Raw genomic sequence first — 23,074 nt, 5'->3', positions numbered from 1 at the left:
TCGTAAGTCAAGGACTATCTGTGTGCAAATAATGTTTCTACATTGTAAACTGCCCAGAAACTGCTATAAAGTGCTATGGGGAGGTATATAAGACTAAAATGCTATTGCTATTATATAGAATCAAACAGAATTTGAATTCCTAAGTAGGATTATATCTGCCATGCTAATTTTCCAATATACCTATATACAGTTTTATACTAATGGTTCCTTGCATTTATGGACAATGATGTTTCATAACTACCACCAAATGGAAGGTTGTCTACCATTTGCTTGTCTTGACTGTAGGGCTCATGAGACACATAGGAGATATTTGAATGGTAGTTCAGGTAGTTACAGGGCCATAGAAATTTCCAAGAAATTATTTTTTTTTCCAACTTGGGGGATGGGTTTCAGCTGAGACATGTTTAATCCCTAGTATCTTCACTCTAGTAGAACATTTCCAAAAACTGAAGACCAGAATTCTATGGCCTTCCATCCATTGCATATTCTAATGATCAGGCCTCATGAAATATAAGACCCTTGTAGGGAAGGAGTTGTTTCTCTAAAATATTTGACTGTGAAGGTGCTCAAGTTACGTTTATGGTTCTAGAGGCTCCTAGCTGACAAGAGTACAACTCAATATTTCTGAGATGAGAGGACTGCAATTGGAGCCCTTTATTACTATAGTTGTGCCAGGCTTCTCTTGGCCAATACAACTAAAAACTTGCAAGCAATGAAATGTGACAACTGCCAACTGTCAGATCCAAGCCCTATTTATAGTAAAAACAAGGTTATACTGCTTCTGCCCTTTTGGTATAATGGGCTGAGAACATCACACTTCTAGTTGGAAAAGCTGATGACATCTGTGCATTGTTATCATAACAAAAAGAGTCTGGTGTCAATCGGTATGCTTCTGACCTTGCCAGAATTAGATCTCATGATCTTGATGTTTAAAATGCCTGAAAATTGTTGTTTGACTTATAAGATTCCTCATTTCATTTGAGACTTACCAACAAAATTAATTCTGACTTTTACTTTAGAGTAGCAATTCTTTGCTTCTCCCTTACCCACTCCACAACTCCATCGGTGGCTTTTATTTCTAAACTGTCACTTCATATCATATCACTTTCTCCCTGAAAAACCCTGTATTACATTATTGTTCCTTTCTTTCTTGGAAAGCTAGTTTAAACAATTCTCTGCCTAGTTAAATACTTGTGTTTAACAATATGACCTATTTGACAAGTTTCAAGTCTAAAAAGATGAATTACCTCGAAATGAATCTGTCATTCTTCCCACTGCCAAAATGCCAGCAGGAATTAAATAAGTGACTTAACAGAAAACCACACAACTGTGCACACATACATTCACATAGTCCATATGTCATATAGATTCTCTTTGTTTGAATCATTCCTATTTTCAAAAAAATCATAGCATTTTATTTTTCCAGTCATTTCCTCTATTAGGCTGTACTGTCTCTAGAATTCTTGTCAATACTATGTAAGACATGAGGAAAACAATTTGTTTTAAAAACTTGACATTTCACGTTAGTAATATTTAAGCCACAGCTTCCTATTTTTGATTGTTGGTATGTTGCAACATTCTCTGAGCAAATTTTATCTTTCAATGAATCCATAAGCAAAAAGAAGCTGACACAACTTCTGCATGAAACAAAGTTAAACATGACATCTTTCTGCCTATTTGAATGCAGGCTTATTATTTATGTGCAGTTGTTCACAGATTCAGAGAAAGAATACAGTGACTATGACAAATGAAAAGTCAAGACACACTACTGGCTGATTCAGTGCTATTTCTTAAACAAACAAAAACTGTAAAGTCATAAGATTGGCCCAAAAGGTTTTTGACTTATTAGACCTACAATTAACCTTGGAGTGAATAAATATTCTCACCTTTCTGATTTCTCTGGGTAGTTAGGAGTATGATTTCAATGAATATTGGCTCCTCTAAGAAACTGTCCAAACATTTTTTCTATTTTTCACTTTTAGAAAGCAGGGGAAGTTTATATAAAAAATCTAAATGCTTCGAGCTTACAATTCCAACAGTGAGAAACAAGAAGTTACACAATACTGTTGAAGTCAAGGCCAGATCTAGAAGACCAAGAAAAATCTCTCTGCTGAAAAACTATGCAAAATATTTGCAAAAGTATTTAGCTGACACTGGGATAGTTGCCCACACTGTTGATTATTGCCAGCTCTCTAGGTAGATTAGGCCAGGAATTCAATTCCAGAGAAAGTCTGGGAACTACCAGGCTGAGTTCCACCAGAGACTGCATTGGTCGCACTGGTGAATGATCTCTGGTGGGCTTGGGACAGGGGTTGTTTCTCTGTCATAGTCCTATTAGACCTCTCAGCAGCTTTTGATACCATCGACCATGGTATCTTACTGCGGTGCCTCAGGGGGTTGGGAGTGGGTGGCACTGTTCTACAGTGGTTCTCCTCCTACCTCCTGGGTCATTCATACAGTGGTTCTCCTCCTACCTCCTTCTAAGATGGCGGCACCTGGAATGGCTGCGGCTGCATTGGCCCTTGAAGGCAAATAGTTTTGGGAGGGATAGTAAGGGCTATAGGCCACATGATCAGGAAGATTTTAATGTGTTTGAGCAACATGGTAGAACTAAGGTAACATACAACATACGACCGACAATCTTTGCTGGCATGGCGAGTTTCTAGTTGTTTTGGAACTGTTGGTGAGACTGTTAAAAGTCGTTGGCACTGTTTGAATTTGTTCTACCAGCAGCAAGATCTGACTGCTGGCCTAGTGATGGATTGTATTGCAAATCAGGGCTGTTTCCAGAGGAGGCAGAGGAGGAGAGGACCTGGAGCTTATGGAGCAAAGGAACTGGATGAGGCTGTTGGCAGGCCCAGAGGAAGAGAGAGAGGCTTTTGGAGGAGTTGGTGGTAGTGGCAGCGTGCTCCAGGGGCAAAAAGAAGCAAGGCCTCTTTAAGGAAAAGGTGGAAGAGTCAGGATCAGAAAAAGGAAAGAAGGCGAGGTTGTCAGAATACAAGCAAATTTGAGGGCTAATCCACATGGAACCCCATTTCCATCTGTCCTGTTTGCCATTGTTCACTCCCTAGAGACTAAAATGGACAATGTGAAATTTGAGCGGGCCACGAACAAGGAGTATATATTGGAGGTGGTGACCCTTTGAGAGCTGTATGCAATGAAATTTCATTTTGATGTATGCCGATTGGTGTACATTCAAAGTGACAATAAAGTTATCATTCATTCACAGTCAATGTTGGCAGGAGGGCAGAGATTGGCCTCGAGGCCTCTCATTTGTGGAGTCCCTCAGGGGTCGGTCCTCTTGCCCCTCCTGTTCAACATCTATATGAAGCCGCTGGGTGAGATCATTCATGGTTTTGGGGTGGCGTATCATCAGTATGCTGATGATACCCAGTTTTTCATCTCCACCCCAAATCAACCCAGTGATGCCCTCAACGTGATGTCCCATTGCCTGGAGGCAATTAGGGTCTGGATGGGGAGGAACAGGCTTCGACTTAATCCTGACAAGACCGAGTGGCTGTACATACCGGCATCTCGGGTAATCCAGCCTATTTCATCTTTAACGATGGGGGGTGAGGTGTTACCCCCTGTAGATAGGACTCGCAACTTGGGCATCCTCCTTGACTCACAGGTCAGTTTGGAAGATCACATAGGAGCTGTGACCAGGGGGTCTTTTGCCCAGGTTCACCTGGTGCACCAGTTGTGGCCCTATCTGGACTGAGATGCCCTATGCACAGTCACTCATGCACTTGTGACCTCTCAAATAGACTACTGCAATGCTCTTTACATGGGGCTGCCCTTGAGGACCACTCGGAGGCTCCAACTGGTGCAGAATGAGGCCGCGCGAGTTGTGATGGGGGTCTCCCGATATTCCCATGTAACACCTCTTCTCTGCAAGCTGCTTTGGCTCCCGGTTGCCCTCCGGGTGAGATTCAAGGTGCTGGTGATGACCTACAAAGCCCTAAATGACAGGGGTCCGGATTATTTACGGGAGCACGTTCTGCTGGCGTCAACTTCCCATCGTCCTGTGCGCTCCCACAGAGAGGACCTCCTCAGGGTGCCGTCGGTCAGGGAGTGCTGGCTGGCAGCCCCCAAGGGGAGAGCATTCTCTGTGGGCGCGCCTACCCTCTGGAATCAGCTCCCTGTTGAGCTCCGGATGGCTCCCGACCTTCGCTCTTTTCACCGTGACCTGAAAACCTGGTTATTCAAGCTTGCCGGCCTGGACTGAGGGATTGGGATTTTAAATTTTAGAATTTGATTTATTTGGTTTGGGGCTAAATTTAATTTAATTTATTTTTAACTTTGTATGTCATGTTTTAACTGCCCTGTACACCGCCCTGAGTCCTTTGGGAGAAGGACGGTATATAAATCTAATAAAATAAATAAATAAATACAGAATCTTGCAAGTCTGATTATGCTGTAGCATGCCCGTCTTCCTTGTATCCTGGCGAATCAGGGAGCCATTTGATTGAGCTGCTTCTAAATATTATCTTGTTTCCTAGGGCTTAAGAAATGTTTCAGCCCCCTTTGTCTATATAATAGTTTTTGCATATTTCCATCAAAGTCAACTTTCTTACTCTCTACATGTATCCAACAAAGGTCTGCATGGGGCAGTTGTCATGAGGAAACCATTTTGTCTAATCTCATCACAGATTATTATATAAAGTATGCAAAACTGATAAACCTGGAACATTTAGGAACACAGTGTTTTAGAGTGATGAAACACACACTGTAACATTCCGCCAGAAGCCCACAAGGGATATTTGGAGAAAAAAAGCATGGAGAGTCTGAAGACAGGGATACTTTGCCAACCATTAAACATGCAGGTGATTCTGTTGTTTTGGGATTGTGTGAGGACCAGTGGCATGGAAAATATTATGCAAATGCAAGAAAGAATTAATTAAACTAAATGCCTTATTATCTAAGCACTGATGTCCCTCAGTCAGTACAGAAATTGAAGTTGAAAAGAGGTTGGATGCTTCAGTAAGACAACAAGGAAAAACATACTTTCAAATCAACTATGAGTATTTATAGAAAATAAAGCTAAATGTTTTGGAATGGCTTTCACTTCACAATAGACTTAAAGAATTCTACAAGGAAGAATGGCAACCTCCCCCCCAAAAAAAAAAATCCCCCAGAAAGATTAAGCAGCAGTAGGAACCTTCAGAAGCTGTTATTTTACATAAAGAAGTTGTTACAAAATACTGAATAAAAGAATGTCCAAACTTCTACATCTGTCATATTTACCGTTTCCTTATTTTAAATCTGTAAACTGTTGTATTTAACTTAATGTAGACTTAAATACTAAGCCTATGTTCAAGTTTGCAAAAATATGCCATTTAGAAGTTTTTTCAGTCTCTGTTCACTTCAGATTTCATTGATACTTGCCAATCATAATTTTCATCTATAGGCATGCATTTGCAATTTATGGGCAGTTAATTGGATTTAGGTAGGAAGGTGTATCTAATTAGACTTCCTATCACAACCACATCTATAGAAGATTATTGTAGCCTGTTTTCTTACCTGCTCTTTCAAAGGTATCTTCCCTTCCCTTATAGCTTATAGCTTATAGAAGAGGGGGTCAATCTATTCTCCAAAGCATCAGAAGGCAAAACAAAAAACAATGACTGGAAACTGATCAAAGACAGAAGGAACCTGGAATTAAGGAGAAACTTCCTAACAGTGAGGACAATCAACCAGTGGAACAATTGCCCCCAGAAATCACTGGAGATTTTTAAGAAGAGGCTAGACAGTCACTTGTCTGAGATGGTATAGGTTCTCCTGCTTTTAAGTAAGGGGCGGGACTGATAATGATAATAATAATAATAATAATAATAATAATAATAATAATAATAATAATAATAATAATAATAATAATCCTTTATTGTCAAAGTACAACATGTGTACATTGAGATTAGCTGAGCCTCCCCCCGTGCTCTCTCCCCCCAACACACAGTGACAACAAACCCTCCATCCCACCACACTATGTGAACCAACTACACCACACACCGGCCTCCCAAGTCAATTCTGCATAAGATTATGTCCCATTCAAAAGCCTAACAGCTCACGGATAAAAGCTATTTTTCAGCCTGTTGGTATGGCTGGCTATATTCCTATATCTCCTACCGGATGGTAGGAGAGTAAAGAGATACCGTCCAGGGTGTGAGTCATCCCTGAGAATCTTCCTCACTCTTCCAAGGCAACGAGCCCTGGCAATGTCATCCAGTGGTGTCAGGGGACAGCCCACAATGTCTTGTGCTGTGCTCACCACCCTCTGTAATACTTTCCTATCCGCGGCTGTCAGACCGGCATACCAAACCACAATACCATACGAGAGGACGCTCTCTATAGTAGACCGGTAAAAGAGGGTCATTAGCTGTTGTTCTACCCTGTTCTTCCGCAAGACCCTAAGAAAGTGAAGCCTCCAAGGTCCCTTCTAGCTCTATTCTATTCTAGCTGAAAATTCATCACACGGATATGGAATAAAAAATTGGGATAATTATGTTAATATAATATATTAACAGAAATTAAACCTCTTATATTTATGATTCTACCTTAAAATTGCCATTTCTTGGTTTAGCTCATGAAAATTTAGGCATTCTACATGTTAAAAAAAATTCTCAGGAGTAAAATGTAAAAGTTATCCATCGTGACGATTATAAGAATGCAGGAAAAAAAATAGCAATTCTCATGAGAGCCTTGTTTTGTCCAATATTCTGCTTTAATAATAGTTAGCCAAAAACTCTAGCCCTAATTTTTCTCTTTTATGACAAAGGTCAACACAATATCAGACACTGTTAACTAAGCATTATCAGATCAGAAACTTTGGTTACAATCTGGTCTGTGATTTGATCTACTGAAATTTTGGAAACAGAAGCAAGGGAAAGGACTTCACTTTTTCATGGAGTCTAGTTCACTCTCATAAAATGTGATATATATATATATATATATATATATATATATATATATATATATATATATATATATATATATATATATATATATATATATATATATATATATATATATATTGCTTTATCTGAATCGGTCTCCTGTATGCACATCAAATAAATAAATGAAAACATTACAGGCATTAGAAAATCAACAATGTGGATTGCCATATGGATTGCATATATTATGGAATGTAAATATTTCAGTTTTCTCTCTCTTTGTAAATAGGTTTTCAGGGTTAGAACTTTTGTTGCCTTTTGTGTTTTAGAAGGTGTTACCAAGAAGACTTAGAAAACATAGAAAGAACATCTTTATAAGGAAAGTGCTAATGCAACTATAGTTGTCTCACTACTAAAGAACATAGCTTAAAGATTGCTTCCAGAAACAGCAACATTAGGTCAAATGAGGACATCAAGAGTTGCCACAACAAGGTTCTGAAAGTAAGAAATTAAGTGTTGGAATACTCAGCAAAGATCCATCCTTCTGAAGCCAGGATCAGAAATCTACCCATAGAAACAAAGAACTAGTATGGCATAATCATTAAGCTTTTGGGCTGACATCAGAGAGATCCCAGTCTCAGCCAGGGAACTCACTGGGTAAGTTTGGGTCAATTATTCTCTCTAGCCTAACCTGCCTCATAGGCTTGTTATGGGAGGAAATGGAATCAGGAAGTGCTACGAAAACAGTGAACTCTTGAATGAAAGGTGGAATGTAAATCCAATAAACAAAATACAATCTGGAAATTTACAATAATACAAATGGTACAAACTTTGCCTTAGGCAAGAGAAATTCTTAGCAAGCCTTCAGGCCCAAGTTGCCTCAATTCAGGGTTTGGACTAGGTAGGTTTTTGAAAATGGAAAGTATGGAAAAGAAATAAAAACCCAACCTGATGAAGATATTAAAAGCTGCCATGAGTGTTTTACTGTTATTGCAATTTTTTTTTGACCTGGCAATGATACATTTTTTTCTGAGTTATCAGATACTCTATTAATAAGGTGGGGATTCCTAACTAGGCTTTACATGAAAGTGTCCCACAAAAGTCTCCATCAGTTAATTCAGTTATCAGTTAATTCAGTTTTCTATGGAACTACACAACCAATAGAAATAGTCAGATTTTTTCCTCAGGTAATATCCCCATTTTTCCATAGTTGCCTCATTTTTTTCAGAACAAACTGCAAACAAAATTGTCTCCAGGTAATCCTCAATACATATAGCATTAAAATGTATGTGAAATGCAGTGTATGCCTCCCAGCATACACAAAGGACAGCACAGCAGGAGGCTGATGGTGCAAATCAGCAGAGGGGTTGGACAGCTCCCGGTGATAACTGCTCACTCAGGATAAGCCTAATGAGTTAAGCTGTTGACAGCCTCAGGCCTGGTCAGCCTGGTGGGAAGCCAGGATCTACACCCATTGTCACCTGCACTGGCAGGAAGCCCAGGTTTGAACTGATTGGATGCCATCCACCTGGGCAAGTACAAATAGATGCCAGGCTTCCCTGTTTCCCCAGTTCGTTCTGTTCAGAATAAACTCATCTTCACCCCAGCTCTGTGTCCGTCTCTATGTGAAGCACGCGACTTTACATGAACAGAGTACACTTCTATAAATTGTGCTTATATGGAACTTAAGTAACTTTTCTGTCAAAGTGAACTTCCTCCTAAATATTCTTAGAATATTTAGAAGGAATAATTTCTGAAAAAGCTAGAACACAATGAAAGAAAATTTTGGACCAGTGATTCTTAAATTCCTAAGGGAGTTATTTGGAGATATCCTTGGGGTAACGGAGCAATTTTGAAATTGCTTGTTTGTCAGTTGAGTCATTTGAATGTGGGATTGCCGCTGCTAAGATAGAGAGTTGTTTTTTTTTGGGGGGGAGGAGGGTGTTAATAAAATTCAAGACTGGTAAAAGGAGTAATTGGGTCAAACAATTTAAGAACCACTATTGCATAAAACATCTCATTTCTCTTGTGTTCTTTCAGACATTCACCCAGAAGATACATCTTACATTTGCTTGTCTCAGACTGGAAGTCTGAGACAAAAAAAACCCCAGCACATATGCTCAATTGTTGTCCCACATTGTCATATCAGTTTGAAAAGAAAATTTTCAAAAAGAAGACTTTTTCTGCATGTAAGAAAATGTTATCTATCTCTATCTCTATCATCTCTATCATCTCTATCTCTCCAATCTCTCTCTTTCTCTCTCTCTCTCTCTCTCTCTCTCTCTCTCTCTCTCTCTCTCTCTCTCTCTCTCTCTCTCTCATCTATTTATCTTTCAAAGCCCTTAAAATAGGAATATTGTAGGTTGTACTGACTGTTGCCTAGGCTTCTTTTCTACTTTTGAATGCCAAGTTGCCATTTATTCTGTTGAGTCTTTTGTCATTATTTATGGTCTTTGCCCTCTGTCAACTGATATTATTCATTTCAGGCAAGTTTATTCCTTGTCATTACTTTATGGACCAAGTATTACTTTTGGCTGTTGATTAAAAATACACCAAATACACACACACACCTCCAGAATGCTATTTTAAACTATGTTTTAGTCTAGACTTGTTTCCTTTTTCTATTTCACAGAATGATAAACCAAATAAATGTATGTGGTTAAAAACAAACTTAAATATCCAGAACTATAACCCAAACATATGCCTTTCACTCAGCCATTGCTGTGTTTAATAGTGAAGTGACCAATCAAAGCATGGCTACAAGGAAACAAGAGAGAGAGGTAACTTTATACTTGGGGAAAAATGGATGCATAAAGATGTATAATTTTGTTTAAAAAGAAGAACCAACGAAGAAATATAATCCAGTACAAATTAAGGGCTTTCATAACCAAATTAGGTGGGGATCTGCTATATACCAAACTGAACTGTTATGTCCTTTTTAGTTCTTTCCAGAAAAAAAAAATCATCCTGGCAAATATCATGGTGGATGGTTGATAGAAAACATGAATAGAAGTGCTCCATTCGGAGTTGAGAAAAAAAAATCAGCATTATATAAGTTGTCATGCTTAATATCCTCTGTGAATCAGTCTATTTTGCAAAGGGCTGCCTATTTCTCTAAAGGAAATAGCTTTTTTTTGTCTTTGAGCAAAGCTGTTCTCACATATTTAGATGAACGCAATTCCTTTTGATATCATCATGTTTCAAATAATGTTGAGGTGTTGGAAATGATAGGAAGGCTTTTTTTCTTTTTCTTTTTTCTTCTGTTCATAGCAAGGTTGGTCTCTTTACAGACCTAGGGTTGGTTTTAACAATTTGTCATTTTTAATAGACTTGAGTCTAGTGTTGTTGCCTGTAGAAATATTTGGATGTCCTGGGCTGGTGGGCAAACTTTCAAACGAAGTCCTAAAGTAAAATTCCTATCATTTTCTCCTAAAATGACATCTGGAGTATATGTGAAATCCAGAAATATTATTGGAAATAAAGACTGTATTGGTCACTGGAATTTTGCTTTGCAATATAATCGATTTCACTTTTTAAAAAAGTTATTAAATGAAACTATGCAGGTCACAGAACCAGCACAGCAGCAACAGAGTACATAGGTTCCAATATATTAAGATGGGAAACAATGAGTGTTCATGCATTATGCTAAGCCACAAAAAGCAAAAATAACCAAAATTAACACTAACCATGTTTAACATATTGAACAAATGTAGCCATAGGACCATGACAATAAGATTATGTGTGTTATATGTATACTGCCAATTTGTTTGGATCCATGCTAATAGGTGGCTATGAAACAGCTGCCAATGTTTTAGCAGTATTAAAAATTATCTTCTTATTTTGCTAATGAGCATAGTTTATTTTATTTTAGAAAGTTTATTCTGCAAAAATCAGGTAGAAATCCAATCCAACTACCATGATTATGCACAGAAAGATTAATGACTGTGGGATCAAAGTCCCCCCTCCCTTTTTAATGTATGCTGCACACAAGATGCATATACAAAAGGAGAGGCTTTTGATTGTGAAATCAGATCTCCAACTTTTTTTTAAACTTCCGAACCTGTAGATTTTTTTGCCAGCTATGATTTTGGCTTTGAGAGTTTACAATTGTTCAACCCTTGAAGGAGGCTTTGTATCAATAAGAGAGGGGAAGTTTCTTTTAAAATCAGTAACAAAGATGGAAATCATCATAGTACATGTAATACTCTAGTCATAGGAACTAAATTTCACTTGAATTCAAATACCTTTTTTTTAAAAAAATATTTAATTCATGAAAGTAAATGTCCTGCATTTAAATAATGAAATCATTATAGTACCTTTATCTGAACCAAGGAATATGGCATTCATGTTATAAAGTGTAATTATTCTGGCAGGTGTGTTACATGAATCAGGTAAAGAATATGCCAGTTACATGAATTAGAAGCACACTTACTTAATTCATACAATTTCATGGTTGAAGAAATTTTATGAATAGCACAGGGACTGCTTGTGATGTGGCAAATGCCAGAACTAGTTTTGATAGATGAGTCTGCAACTTGTCCTGTACTGTCTTGCCAAAATCCCATTTAAAGGGTTCTGCAGGCTCATTTATCACTGTAGAGTGTGGGGCTGCTGCCTTGACAAAAATAACATGGGTAGGTATAGGTTATCTTGATATTTATGTCTGTGTGTCATTGTGTCTGTTTCTCTCTCTCTCTCTCTGTACATAGGCCTGTGTATATGCATACACATACGTACACATATAGTACATGGAATGGTAATGTTATTGAAGAGTTTTAGCACTGGATACACCGATATTACTCTCTATCTTAGAATATAATCTGAAAATGCTAAAAATAGATATTTGATTTAATGCAGTACTGTACATAGACTTGGATGGGAGAAATCTGCATTTAAACCCTGTATAATATCAAGGTTGGGCAGGTTGATAAAATTTTGGAATGCCAGGGTGACATACATAGTTTGACATACATACATATATGGACATGTGTTTAGAGTTCAAAAACATGGAATAAAGTTCACGTGTAAGCTACAGAATTAATTTGCAACTCATTTTTCTTTCCATACAATATGCAGTTTACAACAACAGCAAAAATTAAAAAGTATGAGGTATGAAGCATACACATAAAAGCAATATAATTAAACTAGATTCATAATGAAATTTAGTATCACTAAAAATCAGAATAGTTAACAAACACTTAGTAGAAGAAAAGACTTTTTGTCATTTTCTTAAATATATACTAGAAGAGTGGGGGCTACATACATTTCTTAAAAGTGCATTTAACGGCCTGAAGGCTATGCAACAGGTCTACTTCCTATGGCCAGATGGAGAGAGTTTTTGTCAATGGGAACAATGGGATCACTGGGGAATTCTGGGTTTTGAAGTCCACATATCCTAAAATTGTTAAGTTTGAAATATGCTAATCCACTGACATATTTCAAACTTAACATTTTAGGATATGTGGATTTCAATTCCCAAAATTCCCCAGTCAGAATGCACTTGATAAAGACTGGAGTGCTGATCTTTTATTAGTAGAAGTTGTTTAAGTAACAAATATCTTCTAAGGTATCTTGTATACTGACATCTGTAATGTACAAAATTTCAGTATAATCCTTCAATAACTGTTTGATCTTCTTTGAATCAATTACTGTCTGTCTATTGGCATCTATAGAATAGAATAGAATAGAATAGAATAGAATAGAATAGAATAGGATAGGATAGGATAGGATAGGATAGGATAGGATAGGATAGGATAGGATAGGATAGAATAGAATAGAATAGAATAGAATAGAATAGAATAGAATAGAATAGAATAGAATAGAATAGAATAGAATAGAATAGAATAGAATAGAATAGAATAACAGAATTGGAAGGGATCTTAGAGGCAGAAAATCCTATACCATTTCAGACAAATAGTTGTCCAATCTCTTCTTAAAAACTTCCAGTGTTGGAGCATTCACAACTTCTGCAGGAAAGTTGTTCCACTGATTAATCGTTCTTTCAGGAAATTTCTCCTTAGTTCTAGGTTGCTTCTCTCCTTGATTAGTGTCCATGCATTGCTTCTTATCCTGCTGTCAGGTGCTTTGGACAATAGGTTAACCCCCTCTTCTTTGTGGCAGCCCCTGAGATATTGGAACACTGCTATCATGTTACCCCCTTGTCCTTCTCTTCATTAAACTAGACTTACCCAATTCCAGCAACCATTCTTTCTATGTTTTAGCCTCCAGTTCTCTGATTATCTTTGTTGCTCTTTTCTGCACTCTTTCTAGAATCTCAACATCTTTTTTACATTGTGGTGACCAAAACTGGATGCAGTATTCCAAGTGTGGTCTTACCAAGGCGTTGTAAAGTGGTATTAACTCCTTATGTGATCTTGATTCTATCCCTCTGTTACCATACCAACTTGAGATTCTTTCTTCTGAATTCAGAGATCTTATGGAAGACTTTACTAGTTTTTCTATGTTTGCTTCCACCTTTATTGTCAAGCAAGATATTATTGTAATAATACCTCTTGTTTAATCTAACAGCTATCTGAAAATATTTGTCCAGTTCTTTTCTAAGATTTTTTTTCTTTCTTAATTTCAGCTTCTTTTCTCTTCTTGGCATGTATTGTGACATCCAGTTTGCTTTCTTCTGTTTCTTGATTTTTGACAGTCTCTGCTTCTCATTCATCCTTCAAATTTTCTTTGATTTCATTTCACAGTTCCTCTGGTTCCCTATCAGTTAGGTTCAGGACTTCAAAGTGATTCCTGATCTTTTCCTTGAAAATGGTAAGCATAGGCTCAAGACCATGTTCTGGAAATGGATTGATTTTCTTCTTTTGGTTTAGCTCGATTTAGAACTTGTCATTCTCCATCTTTACTTCTGTTTTCTAGGCTACAGAGTTCAACACTTTGCTTCTTAATCTTTCCAACTTTGGCATTTTAGTTCAAAAACACAAGCAGCATTTCTTGGTTGAAAGTTCTGCTAATTTCAGTTTGAAATTGGTGGTGCAACTCATCATGCTTTAGTTGGGCAGCTGGGAAGACTTTCATGCCTTGGATGACCTGGCTGGAAATACATATGATTGATGTACACTCAACATTCTTCACTTATCTCTCCCAGGAATGTAGTAGGATGTAAGAGCGCTGGGTAGAAAGGAAGGATAAAATGATGAATAAATAGAAATAAATAAATATATTTATTTCAATGAAGCAGAAAACAATATCCTAATCAGAAAAACTTACCCACTAACACTGGTAGAACAAGTATTAAATATAATGAGGGAGCAAACCCGACACTTACCAGCACTGATTGTGTTATCTGGTTGGGTAATAAAATGTCTGCAAGCAACCAATCAAGCTCAGAGAACACCAAGGACTCCATAAATAAATACAACTCAGGCATGGCTTTAAAAACAAAACCATAATACACCATACCTCCATATGTTTCTAAAATGTGATTACTCCCAATTCATCTTTTTAATAATCACTAATACATCTCACAATGAAGAGTCCTTGAAACAGTAAGTACCCTCTTTTATATGCTCCTTCCTACATACCTGAAAGTTCTAATCAAATGTTCGACGGATGAAATATTTTTGGGGGGGACTCTATTCTCTGTCAAAATGAATCATATTGTTCATTTTATTTTAATATCTTAAATTGATTTTCTTCCCCTGGGAGGAAAGTACTTTCTTGTACCGTCTTTTCCAGGGTCCTGGCTTCTGCCACAACCTGTGTGAACTTTAAGTGTAGCTTTTTATTTACTAATGTCTTCCTACCATTACAGGATGTTCATTTCTTGAGGCATTTATTTTCTCTTCATTTTCTGTAATCAGCCTGTGTTGCTTAAGTTCCCCAGTGAAATAGACATCAAAGGCGCCACCCCCTCAACAAAATGCATTAATATTCTTTTCTCCTCCTGATATTGAGCTAAGCTTGAGCAGAAGTCTATTCATGTGCACCACCTGGGATACTTTTATAAAAACTGCCCTGGAATCCCTCTTCTTTTAAACATTCTCTGATGCTCTGCAGAAATGATGATATTTGCCTAAAGCTCATCTGTCAACCAAATATAAACACCTTGGGGGAGTTACAGGAAGGAGAAACCCTTAGCTTTCCTTTGTTATGTTTTCTGGCATTTCTATGCCTTTAAAGAAAACTTGCTTTCTCCCTTGCTTTTTAAAATCGGCTTTTCTCTGGGGGGTGGCAAACACCTCTGCTCTGGCTACTTCTTTTTGTGGCTTCAGCCTGTCTGCTCATATCCTTTCCCCGTTTGCTGTTTTCACAAAGTACTGAAAAATGTAAGTGATTTAGGTCTTTGCTTGATTTGCTGTCTTGTCTAAAAAAAAAAGAAAAAGAAAAGAAAAACCTTTCCATTTTGTTTGTGTGCATTTTTGGCACATTTTTCCACTCCAGAAAATCCTCTGGCACAGAGAGGGGGATTTAATGATGATGAATGAATCTTTCTCCAAGCCACATGCCTTTCAACATTTCAGCACAGTGGGAATTGGATCAGGGATAGAGAGAGTGGTAGCCTGATGCTGCAACTGGGAGAACAGCGAGCTTGTGAAAACCTCATTTGTATTGGTTCTCAGCTGAATATTTCTTCCGGGTTTTTATTGTTTTTCTTCAATTTAATGGAAACAGAATTAGGTTTGTTGTTTCCCCTCCCAAGTTATTTTTTAATAAAATTCTACGAGCCAGGGTGCAGGATTGATTACATACATTTGATATTGCCAATGTAGGTAATAACCTCTTCCAGGCTTCCCAGACATCCCAACAGAAAAATGACATGGGAATTCCTATGGAGTTTTGTTACCCCATGAGTAGAAGCAGCCAGGGAGGTTGAGCAGTGAAGAGATATTCAGCATCATTCCCTAATTTTTCTCTTCCAATTTTTTTAAACACTGAATACATTTTAAACTATGTATGAAGGAGAAAGGAAAGAATCCCAATTTGACAGGAGGGAGTAAAAAAGAGTAGTCAAGATGGAGGTCATCACCATGTTACTGAGACCCCATCTTTTTTTTTATTTAGGAAGTGTAGATATTTTAATGTTGAGGCACCAGAGGATGGACAGAAATTAATTCCAGAATATGGAATCTACCAAGATTAGCCTTTGGAAAGCGCATCAAAATTTATTGCTGCAGAGACATACAGTCATGGCCGAAATTGTTGGCACCCCAGAAATTTTTCCAGAAAATCAAATATTTCTCACAGAAAAGTATTGCAGGAACACATGTTTTGCTATACACAGGTTTATTCCCTTTGTGTGTATTGGAACACAACAAAAAAGGGAGGAAAAAAAGCAAATTGGACGTAATGTCAAACAAAACTCCAAAAATGGGCCGGACAAAATTATTGGCACCCTTTCAAAATTGTGGGTAAACAAGATCGTATCAAGCATGTAATGCTCCTTTAAACTCACCTGGGGCAAGTAACAGGTGTGGGCAATATAAAAATCACACCTGAAAGCAGATAAAAAGGAGAGAAGTTCACTTAGTTTTTCCATTGTGTGTCTGTGTGTGCCACACTAAGCATGGACAACAGAAAGAGGAGAAGAGAACTGTCTGAGGACTTGAGAACCAAAATTGTGGACAAATATCAACAATCTAAAGGTTACAAGTCCATCTCCAGAGATCTAGCTTTGCCTTTGTCCACAGTGCACAACATTATCAAGAAGTTTGCAACCCATGGCACTGTAGCGAATCTTCCTGGTTGTGGACAGAAGAGAAAAATTGATGAAAGGTTGCAACACAGGATAGTCCGGATGGTGGATAAGCAGCCCCAAACAAGTTCCAAAGAAATGCAAGCTGTCCTGCAGGCTCAGGGAGCATCAGTGTCGGTGCGAACTATCCGTCAACATTTAAATGACATGAAACGCTATGGCAGGAGACCCAGGAGGACCCCACTGCTGACACAGAGACATAAAAAAGCAAGATTACAGTTTGCCAAAATGTACTTGAGTAAGCCAAAATCCTTCTGGGACAACGTCTTGTGGACAGATGAGACCAAGATAGAGCTTTTTGGTAAAGCACATCATTTTACTGTTTACCGAAAACAAAATGAGACCTACAAAGAAAAGAACACAGTACCTACAGTGAAATATGGTGGAGGTTCAATGATGTTTTGGGGTTGTTTTGCTACCTCTGGCACTGGGTGCCTTGAATGTGTGCAAGGCATCATGAAATCTGAGGATTACCAAAGGATTTTGGGTCGCACTGTAGAGCCCAGTGTCAGAAAGCTGGGTTTGCATCCGAGATCTTGGGTCTTCCAGCAGGCCAATGACCCCAAACATATGTCAAAAAGCACCCAGAAATGGATGGCAAGAAAGCGCTGGAGAGTTCTGAAGTGGCCAGCAATGAGTCCAGATCTGAATCCCAATGAACACCTGTGGAGAGATCTTAAAATTGCTGTTGGGAAAAGGCGCCCTTCCAATAAGAGTGACCTGGAGCAGTTTGCAAAGGAAGAGTGGTCCAAAATTCTGGGTGAGAGGTGTTTGAAGCTTATTGATGGTTATAGGAAGCGACTGATTTCAGTTATTTTTTCCAAAGGGTGTGCAACTAAATATTAAGTGTGCCAATAATTTTGTCCGGCCCATTTTTGGAGTTTTGTTTGACATTATGTCCAATTTGCTTTTTTTTCCTCCCTTTTTTGTTGTGTTCCAATACACACAAAGGGAATAAACCTGTGTATAGCAAAACATGTGTTCCTGCAATACTTTTCTGTGAGAAATACTTGATTTTCTGGAAAAATTTCTGGGGTGCCAACAATTTCGGCCATGACTGTAAACTCTCTCCCTAAATTTTCTAGGGGGTACCTTTCAGATTCATTCATTCCTAATTTAGTAAATAATGATCACTGACAGATTAGTGGAACGTTATTTTTTCATTGCTCATAAACATGTACATAACTCTACTGCCTTTTAGCATACGTACCATCAGGAGAACAACTAGAATGCTTACTGGGCTATTTCAGGAAACTGAGGTTGCACTCAATGGCATCAATTCATCAAGAATTCTCTGTGGCTGCTGGTGTGAAAAGCTTGATTGTTACAGTCCAATAGAAAAAGAAAACTTAACTGGACTCCTTATTTGCTTCTTCAAAATTAAAGAGCAAATATTTTGCAACATGCTCCTAATTTAAATTAATTGCTTGTCTTTTCATGAAGAGTCAGGGGAAGTCTGTAGATTTGTTATTAGAGTGCTGTGCTATATGTATATACAGTATATTTCCTTGCTGAAAATCTGTTTATCAGTGGATTATAGGTAGGATTGTAGGATTATATCTTTTTGGAAAATGTAACAAATATCTGAGTTGGGGAACAATAGTGGAGGAAAGCTACTGCCATATTGTGTTGCTTATATTTTTGTCAGTAGTATCTGATTGATAAATATGGACAGGATTAATTGAAATAAAATACCAAAATAATGATTAACTCTGAATCATAGTTATTTCAACACTTAATCTGAGAGATGTGATAAAACAATTTAAGCCAGGGGTGTTTTAAACTGCCGGCCCGTGAGTTGGACGCATCATCTGGAAGCCACACCCACCCCATTGCCGGCAATGGCAAAACTCTCCCGATACATTGAGCGTCGTCACGTGACATCGTGAGTTTGACATGTCTCATTTAAGCCTTCTAATTCCTTACTAGACTTTCATTTGTTTAGTTTCTGCAGTGTAAATGCCACTTCCATATCATATGCTTTCTAGGCAAAATCCAAAATATGCTTTCATATTTTTTTTTGCCAATCAAATTCTTACCCCCATTTTTTTATCTCAAAGTTCAAGGTTACATTTGCAGGCAAAGGCTTCCCCTATTTTTATTAACAAGATAACAACCAAGTGAGAGTGGCCGGGCTAATGTTTTAAATTGTGTAAATTGCAAAATATATTTAATATATTTTATTTTATTGATTTTTTGCAATGACAGTCCTTAGTGCTTAGTAAACAGCATGTTGTCTGGGTTCATATATTTGAAAAAAAAACAATCAATAATAATTAATTTCTATAATTTCATGATCAATATATTAATTAATAATGTTTCCTTGATCTTCCCTTCTTCCAATGGTATTCTCCTTTGTCAACATTAGATAAATATAATAATATTTTCAATGCATACAAGGTTGGATATAAACATTTTTTGTGTTTGTACAAATAACAATGACATCCATATATAACATGTTTAAATTGCATTTGTCATCTTGTTAGGTCACTATGTGTCCTGTTTTCAAAATTCTTGTTAAAACTTAATTTCCCCTCAGTATTCAAACCATTCTTATCAGTCATACCGGTAGTTTTTTTCAAAATTGATTACCTAAATATCCAAACTTTTCTTTTAATTACACCATCCCAATATTTTCATCCCAATATTTTCATATTTCACGTATTATAAAAATACTACACTACTTATATATCCTATAACATCCCCATATAGCATCTTTTCTGAATGACTTATATTATACAGTAACTAACTTCATAAATGTTCATATTTTTAATTAGAAGTGAAAATAAGAGAGGGGAAAGATTGCTCTCCAGATCATCCTGCCTGAACAAGATTGAGCTACCTGACCAGGTAGAGATTTGAAACTGTGAGTCTTTGATCCAGAAATTACCTCATCACTGCACCACCCTCACTCTATTAGGTGTGTCAGGATTCCAACATATACGGCTATTTTGTATTTGACCTCTCATTTGTTCAGTATCATGCTCTTTTGCTTAGACTTCTGATGCATTGCAAGATATGGAATGCGTAACTGCACCATAAGTGTTAAACTTTTCACACTTTTCAGGATCTCCATGGAAAGAAGCAAAAAAAAAAGTTAAAATACCATAATCATCATCAGCAGGACTAATTCCCAGGTTATAGAACACATTTACTCATGGAACTTTACAGTCAGAAAGGACTATTAGTCCAACTCTTTGCAATGTGTGGAAAAACTAAACAAATCATCTACGAGAGGTGGCTGTCCAGAAATCAAGAGTCTGCAAATTTCCTAGCTAGATTCTCCCACTATTATATAGATACTATTTTTTTTTTTTTTTTTTTTCCTGCTCCAAAGATGGCGGACGCGCTGGGGAGAGCTCCGTAGCCCCCAACGGTAAGGCGTCCCCCAGGAGCCCCCCAGGGATGTCAGCGGACCCCTGGGGTGGGGCCAAAAATTCGGGCAGATGAGCTGGGCAATGGTGCCACCTGCTGCCTCCCGAAACAGCTGCTGGGGTGCCGGGACACCTCCGCCTCGTCACCTGGGCCGTTGGCAGCCGTTATAAGCGGGGGCCAGCGCCTCTGCCCTGCCTCTACCAATGTTCATGCTGCCGGGCAGGGGCGGCGTCTCCGCGGATCAGCTGTGCGGCGGAGGCGCCCTCAGGCATCCAGGAGAGACCGGAGGCTCTGCTCTGCCCGGCCCCCTGATCGACTCCTGACTGGCTCCCGGGCGGCAACGGCGTCTCCGCAGATCAGCTGTGCGGCGGAGGCGCCTTCAGGCATCCAGGAGGGGCCGGAGGCTCTGCTCTGCCCCGGCCCCCTGATCGACTCCTGACCGGCTCCCGGGCGGCAACGGCGTCTCCGCAGATCAGCTGTGCGGCGGAGGCACCTTCAGGCATCCAGAAGGGGCCGGAGGCTCTGCTCTGCCCCGGCCCCCTGATCGGCTCCTGACCGGCTCCCGGGCGGCAGCGGCGTCTCCGTGGGCCAGCTGTGCGGCGGAGGCGCCTTCAGGCATCCAGGAGGGGCCGGAGGCTCTGCTCTGCCCCGGCCCCCTGATCGACTCCTGACCGGCTCCCGGGCGGCAATCGGCGTCTCCGCAGATCAGCGGTGCGGCGGAGGCGCCTTCAGACATCCAGGAGGGGCCGGAGGCTCTGCTCTGCCCCGGCCCCCTGATCGGCTCCTGACCGGCTCCCGGGCGGCAGCGGCGTCTCTGCGGACCAGCTGTGCGGCGGAGGCGCCTTCAGCGGCGGTGGCAACGACTCCCAAGCCCCAGCTCGGTCGCCTATTCGGGGAGCCGGCAGCCACGATGGCAGTGGCGGCAGGGCTTCCCCAGGCCCGCCCCCTGGCCCTTGGCGGGCATCCAGGAGGGGCCGGAGGCTCTGCTCTGCCCCGGCCCCCTGACCGGCTTCCAGGCGACTGCGGCAACATCTCTGCCCTGCCCCAACCCCCCGTACCTGTTCGACTCCGGCGGCTTCCCCAAGCGACCAACGGAGGCGCTGCAGACCACCTGGGTAGCGGAGGCGGCGGCATCGTCGGCAGCGGCGACGGCGAGTACCCCGTGGGGCCCTAGCCTTTCATCTCCCCACGGGCCCGAACACCGGCGGGGGCAGTGGCGATGGGGCGCCTCTAACCCGCCCCCGAGCCGCTGCAACTGCTGCAGCCATCCAGAGTGGGGCCGGTGCCTCCATCCTCGGCTCCCTATTATGCCTCCCTGGACAACAGCGACGTCAGGGATGTTCAGGAAAGACCCCGCGGATCAAATGGAGCAGCTAGGTGGCGGAAGAGACAGCCGCAGCAACCGGGACTGGAGTCGTTGCCCTGCTTCGACCTCCTGGCCTGCTCCTGATCAACGGCGGCTTCTCCCTGGGAACAAGGAGATGCCGCAGGCCGGCTGTACGGACCCGATCGACCACCACCGAGGGGCCTTTGACAGCGGCGCTAAACTTCTCCAGGCCCCGGTCACCCAATCTCACCGAAACCCCCTCGACGGCAGCACCACTAGATGCGGCGGGGCGTCCACGGCCCGCACCCTGGGTGCCGAAACAATCTCCGTGCCGATCAACACCCCTAAAGACGCCAGGATGCAGCTGATTGTTGGAGATGACGGCGACCAGACAACCGAGGCCATCAACATCTGGCCTCTTCCAGCTCCGAACCCCCCCCCCTGCCCTCCCTCGCCCCACAGGACATGATGGGCCTGGGTGCAAGCCACGGTGGCAGAGTGGCCTGTCCTACACCTGCAGCCCCATAGAGGTGAGAGCTCTATGGGGTATGCTTCACCCAGAGTGGGTCCTGGACCACCCCCAGAAGCAGAATCACAACCCATCGTGAGAGGATGGGGGAGTGGCCTGCTTCTGCGGTTCACCCAGCCAAGTGGCAGTGGCTGGGTGACGGTCCAGATACCCACCTACCCGACTAGACCCTCCTTCTAATGCTCCACCCAGGGGACCGCCTTCCCAATGCTACCCGATGCTCCCTATGCATCTTCAATATTCTTGCATAGACCTTCTCGCCCTCAGGAGTTCCCCCCTCTCCTGGGTTCGTCCTGCCTTCATTACATCAAACCTCGATGACGGGCCCGACCTTTGGGCCTCTGAGAGATGGCCAGGCAGGGTCAGGGGCCTCCATTACAAGACCAACAAGAGGCCCCTGGTTAAGTTTCTTGTTAAGTTTTTTGTTGGGTTAGGGAGGGGGGCGGGAAAAGAGTATGGCTGCTCGGGAAAGGCAGGCCTTCCGAGTGCCATAACGCAGGCCAGGCTTGGTGAGAAACGAGGACCAGTCGCCGACAATATCCGAAGGTGCACTGACGAACATCCTATTCCCAGGATGGTGGGGAACGGCAGAAGGTGCACAAACAGAGGGCCGCATCATCACCGGGAGTGTCATCTCCGCTCTGTACAAGCGGTGAGACGCTCCGACCCTCTGTACTTCCCCGGAGGACCCGGGAGCGAAGGTGTGCAGCCTCCTATGCTGAGGCTGGTCTACCTGAATGCCAGGTCCGTAGCTAACAAGGCACATCTTGTTCGTGACCTAGTGGAGAGCGAGCACGCGGACCTGGCTTGCATCACGGAAACCTGGCTGGGCCAAGAGGGTGGTGTCCCTCTAGTTGACCTCTGCCCGCCAGGTTTCCAGGTGCTGCACCAGCCTCGGACCCACGGGAGGGGCGGGGGAGTGGCAGTTATCATCAGGGAATCCCTTAGCCCGCGAGAGATCACCGTCCCTCAGATGGTCGGGTGTGAGTCTCTCCTACTGAGATACGGCCCGGGAGCGCAGTTGGGCCTGCTGCTAGCATACCTACCACCTAATCGTGCAGCAGCAGCCCTGCCCGAGCTACTCGATGTCCTCTCAGGGTTGGTGGTTGAATTCCCAAGACTCATGGTCTTGGGCGACTTTAACCTACCGTCCCTGGGAGGATCGTCCGATCTGGCTCGGGAGTTCATGGCTTCCATGACGGCCATGGACCTGTCGCAAATAATTTCTGGACCGACTCATG

Source organism: Vipera ursinii (genome assembly GCF_947247035.1).
Source record: "Vipera ursinii genome assembly, chromosome: 1".
NCBI classification, from domain to species: Eukaryota; Metazoa; Chordata; class Lepidosauria; order Squamata; family Viperidae; genus Vipera; species Vipera ursinii.
The sequence above is the reverse complement of the archived record's forward strand: the minus strand, read 5'-3'. Positions refer to the sequence as shown.